A 6389-nucleotide genomic window follows, 5' to 3' on the forward strand; every position below is an offset into this window, starting at 1 on the left:
TGCCAAATATGTTCTAGTTTATGCAGCAAAATCTACACTCATAAGACAATCATCAAAATAAAAAATATAAGGCCTTTGTACCTCTTCTTCTTCTTCTTCTCGCAACCTTTCAGTATGTTGCTCTGATCTCTCCTTTAACTCCTCTATCAGCACATCAGTATGCTAATTCAAACTCAAAGAACTCTTGAGACTGTAAGCAAGTCTCGTTCCAACACCATATGTTTTAATGATGCCTCTTTGTGCTTGTTCACTGTAGTGGACTGTCTCTTTTCCAGTCTCTTTGTCATATTCTGTTTCAAAACTTTCATTTTCTAGAAGGTATTCTTTCATGTTTTTGCCAGTTTTAAAATACTGCCTATTTTCTTCCAAACTTGCAACCATACACAAATTATTAGTTTCAAAATCACAAGTCCTTACACTCTCATTTGATGCTTTAGTCACCAAGTCTTCTCGCTACTTTGAATCATTCATATGATCCAACTCTGCTGGCTCTTCATCACTTTCAAAAAGTAACGGTCCACATTCTAGTTCACATATCAAAACTTCAACATCTTCTTCAACATCTCCCTTTTGTTGTAGCTCAGCTCTTTTGAACTTCTCTGTCTCCAATTTGGCATCTAAAATCTGTTCAAGTTCCTTGAGCTCCTTTATTAAATGCATATTCACCTGATGATTCCTCTTCTCTTGTAGCCTCTTCCACTTCACTTTCTTTCTCATGACATAACCATATTTCTCGTTCGTTTCATTTCCCCGCAACATCTCCATTAATACTTCAAGTTGAACTGCTATCTCATCCATTTCTTTATCATATTCTTCGTCACTCATTCCCATGCCATTTTCCTTGGCATCCATCTCCTTTTGTCCTTTTCTATGATCTCTTTCAGAACCTCTATTATGACTATCACTAATCATCATCCTCTCCATCTCTATGAGTTCCTCACTCACTTCACTATGATTTTCACTAAAGCCTCTACAACAGCAAGTGCTCCGAGCTACCACTTACCTCACCAAGTTCTCCTCTATACTTGGTCTTTTGGCAAGCACTTGGTTCTCTATCTGTGGAACCTCCTTTGAGCACTTCTCTTTTCTCTTTCTCAGCTTCAACTCATCTACACCTCTTGATAACACAATTATCCTCTTTATCCAATCCCTATTGGAATTCCGCAAGGTTCTGCCACATTCTACTTTGACTTAGAAACTCTTACCAAATTCTTTTATCTCTTAGCAATTCTACCCACATCCTCTGTGGAATTGCCTTTGGAGTTGCAACAATACTTTGCATCAATACAAAGACCACAACTTTCCAATTTTCAAATTAAATTAAAATAAAAAAATTTCATCTCACCTTCAAGATCTCTATCTAATCTTGTCTCCCTATTCACCTGCACTTTGAATGGACTGTTCCTTTCACTATCCTTGAGCTCTATCTTCAAAATCTGTTACTTCAAGAACTTGCAAACATCCCTCTTACAGTTTAACTAGTGTAATCACGCTCTAAACTTTCACTCATTCAATATCTGCTAATCATTAGACAAATTTTCACCTTCACCTATCTTCAGGATCTCACCATTTCTGCAAATCTCTTTCAGCAGATCTTCACGCTTCCACTGCGCAAACTTTCAACATTTAGCTAATATCAATTAAATTTAGAATCTCATTCTTTCTTTCAATCTTCTCGCTTTATCTTGGGAAAGCTTAACTATCGGCAACAATTTTTCCTTCGCTGAGTTTTCTTCCACTTAGAAATCCTTACCAGTTTCTTTCATTACTGATTCTTAAGGCTTGATCTTCTTTTGCTTAGATACTTCATTAGCTGAAACTATCAATATTCAATCTATTTCTTTATCCAGCAAAACTCAAATCAGAGTTAAATAAAACAATATGTGCATTATTTCACAAGCAGTCTCCATCCACTCTTCACATTCGAGTGAATCTCCATTCTTCAAAACATCGTTGTGGATTCTTTATGTTTCTTCAATCTCTTCTTAATTCTTACTCACATGCCTCTAAGAACTTAATTGTTCTTCTCCAATTTCAATTTCAAACATTTCACACTTCCAACTATACAGATTCATTGGCCATAAATCACTTCCTCTACTTTTCTCAAAATATGAACATTCTATCAAAATGAAGAAATTACAAGATTAGTATTCCTCTTACCAATCTCCTAGATTTACCTTGGTCGAAATCACCAACTATGAGCAATAATCTCTCCCTTCTTTTGCACACAGAATCTTCTTCTGCTCTGATACCACTTTGACATAGAATAACCCTGCTTTTACCCACAGTATGCATAAGGGATTTTTCCCCAAGAATTAATATGACCTACTGGGTCAAATCTTCATTAGATAATGGTTAAGGCCCCTTTTATTAAAACTTGGTGGAATGATTTATCAAACTAACCATAGATCAACCCTTAATCAATCCTTTCATCATCAAGACTTAATTACTCTTATAATCCTTTTTTAATCTTTAATATCGGTACTCTTTATACATCCACTATCATTAAGCTTTCATTAAAACCTTCGTTAATCTTAATGCCCACACATATAATTAAAACCCATAAACCTTATTAACTTTGGCTCATACACATGCTTAATAACCCACAAATCAGCTATTGATGATTTAATACTATTATAAACCTTTTATAATAGAATCCAAATAAACCATGCGTAAACATACCTTTCATGTTCCTTCATTACTTAACACATTTCTCAAGGCTTCCTTTATTGCAATCGTAATCACAATTCTCCGCAGATCACACTAACATATCACTTCCTCCATCACATCGGATTCCAAACTACAATAAACCCAAGTCCATTACCTTCTCAAGTCCGCTCTATATCGCATATCGCAAATCCTCTCGCTCGATCAATACCGCTCATCACAATGTCGCATATTGCAAGGCTTAAGGGTCATGACACATATACTATGGAATACTTGTGATGCGTTCAAATCTTTGATCACAATGGAAATCGCAATTTCCCATCACATTTTGCATGTTGCAAGACTTGTGGCCCAAGGTTAAGTCCTCCCTTTGGAATCTTGCGATGCGATATTTAACAACAGTCCTCCACCGTCGATGTGAGCGCCCGATCCAATAATTAACAATAAGATCGCATTTTTCAATCGCAACTCACTTGCGGCTAGGGTTTACCCACTGCTATAATATGTTGCAATGCGACACAACTTCCTCCCTTCGTTGCGACTTAATCCTGGCCATTGATCTTCCAGATCTGATGGCTCTTGTACACTAACAGTTCATTTCTTCGTTCATCTCTTTATTTGGGTTATACGACATTCTTCAATGGTTCATTGTGGTTTTGGTTATTTCAATGCTTCTCATCCTTCCATTGTTCCGCTACGCAATTCCTCGTGAGCTTAACTCTGTATGTTTCTTTGATCAAGATCACTCCAAACCATTACTTGGGTTCTTCGAATGGATTCAACAATCCATTACATTCCTCTATATTATTCTTCTCCTTTGTGTGTTCGTGTGGACTAGCCTGCACACATATGTTATACAGAATACTCTTAATTCATCATTTGATACTCAAACCACACACTTATACAATTTCAAAATTAATCTTTGTATATATAAACAAACATTTATACAGTCTCACTATCTTTGGCCTCATCTTCTAATGACAGTGGCCTTTATTTACAATTTTCCCGTAGGCTTACAGTCACCCTCTAGTTAGCTTAATTGTCTAACTATCTCACCATCTAATCTCTGTTTATGCCTTTTAGGCTTACATTTATACAAAAGGATTCTAAAATCAATTCCTAGTTTAGAACCATAAACCTCCCAACAAAATGCTAAAATATCTTCCTTATCCCTAAGGATTCTCTCAAATCCACAAAATCATGAACTAACTCCTAATCTAAGTTTTACAATTAATTCTCAAATCCTTCAATCTCTCAACTATCCTAAATCTCTAAGATTCTCCTACATTCGAGAATATTTACAAATATGCCTCACTATATTCAATTAAATCCTATTCTAGCTTATCTCATTAAAATCACTCAAAACTCTTAAAAATTACATTAATTCAATACTTAGGAAACCAACTTCCTTGAAACATAAGACCGCCTATGTCTACTAAAATACAATGATAATGTTGAGCTGAATTCTCGTGCATCATGTACTCTCCTCCTCTATCTGATCTGAGTACTTTCAAATGCTTTCCACGTTTCTTTTCTTCTTCTGCTTTGAATTCTTTGAACCTTGAGAATGTATGTGATTTTTTTTTAGGAAATACACCCATGTCTTCCTACTATAATCATCAATGAGTGTGAGAAAATAAAAACTAGCACCAATGGACTCTGTGCATTGGGCCACATATATCTGAATGGACAAGCTCTAAATGCTCTTTTTCTCTAAAGGAAGATGTGGGAACGTTGTCTCTTTTATGCTTGGACACAACACAAATTTCACAATTACAATCTTTCTCATTCATAGTAGGGATACCAATGACTATTGATTGTTTCTGAAGATGACTTAGACTTTTGAATGGTATGTGGCCATATCTAGAATGCCATAGCTAAGACTCATCTATTCTTAACACATTGTGTACAAAAGACTGTGAAATATTTCGACTTCTAAGATTCAAAGGAAACATCAAATTCTTGGTTTTTTCAACCTTAGCTATCATTCTTCTATTCGGGAGTTTGTTATAAATATAACATGTGTTCCATTGAAATATTACATCATAACCATGTTCCATCACTTGGTCTACACTAATGAGGTTATGCTTCATATTTGGAACATAATAAACATGAGGAATGTATTTATGTTGATTTTGTTTACTAAGAATATGAACAATACATTTTCCTTAAGCTTTAATGTAAGAACGATCTCCAAGAGTAATTTATGATGTTATGGAAGCATCAAGATAAGAAAGCATATTTTTGTTATCTGTCATATGATTCCTGCAACCACTATCGAACAACCAAATATCCTTGTTGTGATTGTCTTATGAAAGATTGCATGAAAGAAACATTGTTTGAGAGGATTCTCCTTCATTGTTGGAGAGATCGACATTGCCTTTGTGGTGATCTCACTCTTTCCTTTATCATTAATTTTCATAATTCCCAAATTTCTTGGAGTAATAACACTAGACATTATATTTTCTCCAAGGTCTCCTTCTTTGAGTTTCATTTTGTGGAGGTCTCCACTTCTCTCTTGCATGATGTTCTCGTCTCCCTCTACTTTGGCTCTACCTCACTTGTTGCGGCTTTTATATGGTGTGCCTCTACCTCTTCCAAAAGAAAGTTGTTCTTTGAAAGCTTGTTCCATGGAATCTTTTGTCAAGTTGAGTCTTCTTGTGTGTGCTAGAAGTGATCTAGTCAAGTGTTTCCGTGAGAAAGTTGTAAGATCTTTAGATTCCATAATGGTTGTTACAACCATGTCATATTTCTTCGGCATACTTCGAATGACTTTCTCAACAACTTTCTCATGTAAAATGGTTTCACCCATGACCTTGATTTGATTTACTATTCCCACAAATCTTGTCACGAACTAATCCAATTTTTCTATGTGAGTCATCTTTAGGGTTTCGAACTTTGATCTCAATGTCTCTAATTTCTTTGTATTCACTGTATCATTACCTTGATATGCAACTTTCAAGATTTCCCAAGCTTCATGTGGTGTGGATGGGGGTGTAATCTTGTCGAAAATAGAGTCATGGAGTCAATTTTGAATCCAACAACATTTGGCTCTCTCTTCTTTCTTTCTTAGTTCATTAGCTCCATTCCTTCTTGAGTAGGCTCTACATATGCACTTTGAAGTGTATCCCAACACTCTTGGGCTTGGAGGAACTTCGTCATTCTCAAAAACCAATACTCATAATTTTTGCCAAAATAGTGGAGATGTGTGGAAAAGCAGTGGAGAAAGCCATTTAGTTGAAGGAAAAATGTCAGCCTTTTCTTTTAAATCTCATCTAAAAATCTTTTTACTTTCCAAATTTTTATAAAAAAAAAATTAAAAAAATCATTTTACATTTACTTTCAAATTTTGTGAAATTTTTTTTTTAGAAAAAAATACAAACCCAATCCACTTCTTCTTTCCAAATTTTTATTTAAAAAACAAACCTTAAAAAAAATACAAACCTTTTCCTTTTTCCTTAAATAAACTCTTAAAAAAAAACCCTTTTCAAATTAATGAACGCCTCATATTCTCACTAAGGCATATCAATATCATAAAGTTTGGAATTTTAAAAAAATTCAAATGAATACCTGAACGGATTTTGGAAAAAAAATTGACCGAGTTAAACTTTGTGACCTCGTTGACTTTTGCTAACCTGGCGGAAAGAATGGGTAGACAGTGTGCTAAAGCCTTCTCCGAGAGTGAAGGCAGCGTTACAGCACTAACCCATTGCTCATCCTAG

This window comes from Pinus tabuliformis, chromosome 4_2, assembly GCF_031772625.1.
Source record: "Pinus tabuliformis cultivar Carrire ecotype Pingquan chromosome 4_2, CPIR1, whole genome shotgun sequence".
In the NCBI taxonomy this organism is placed as follows: Eukaryota; Viridiplantae; Streptophyta; class Pinopsida; order Pinales; family Pinaceae; genus Pinus; species Pinus tabuliformis.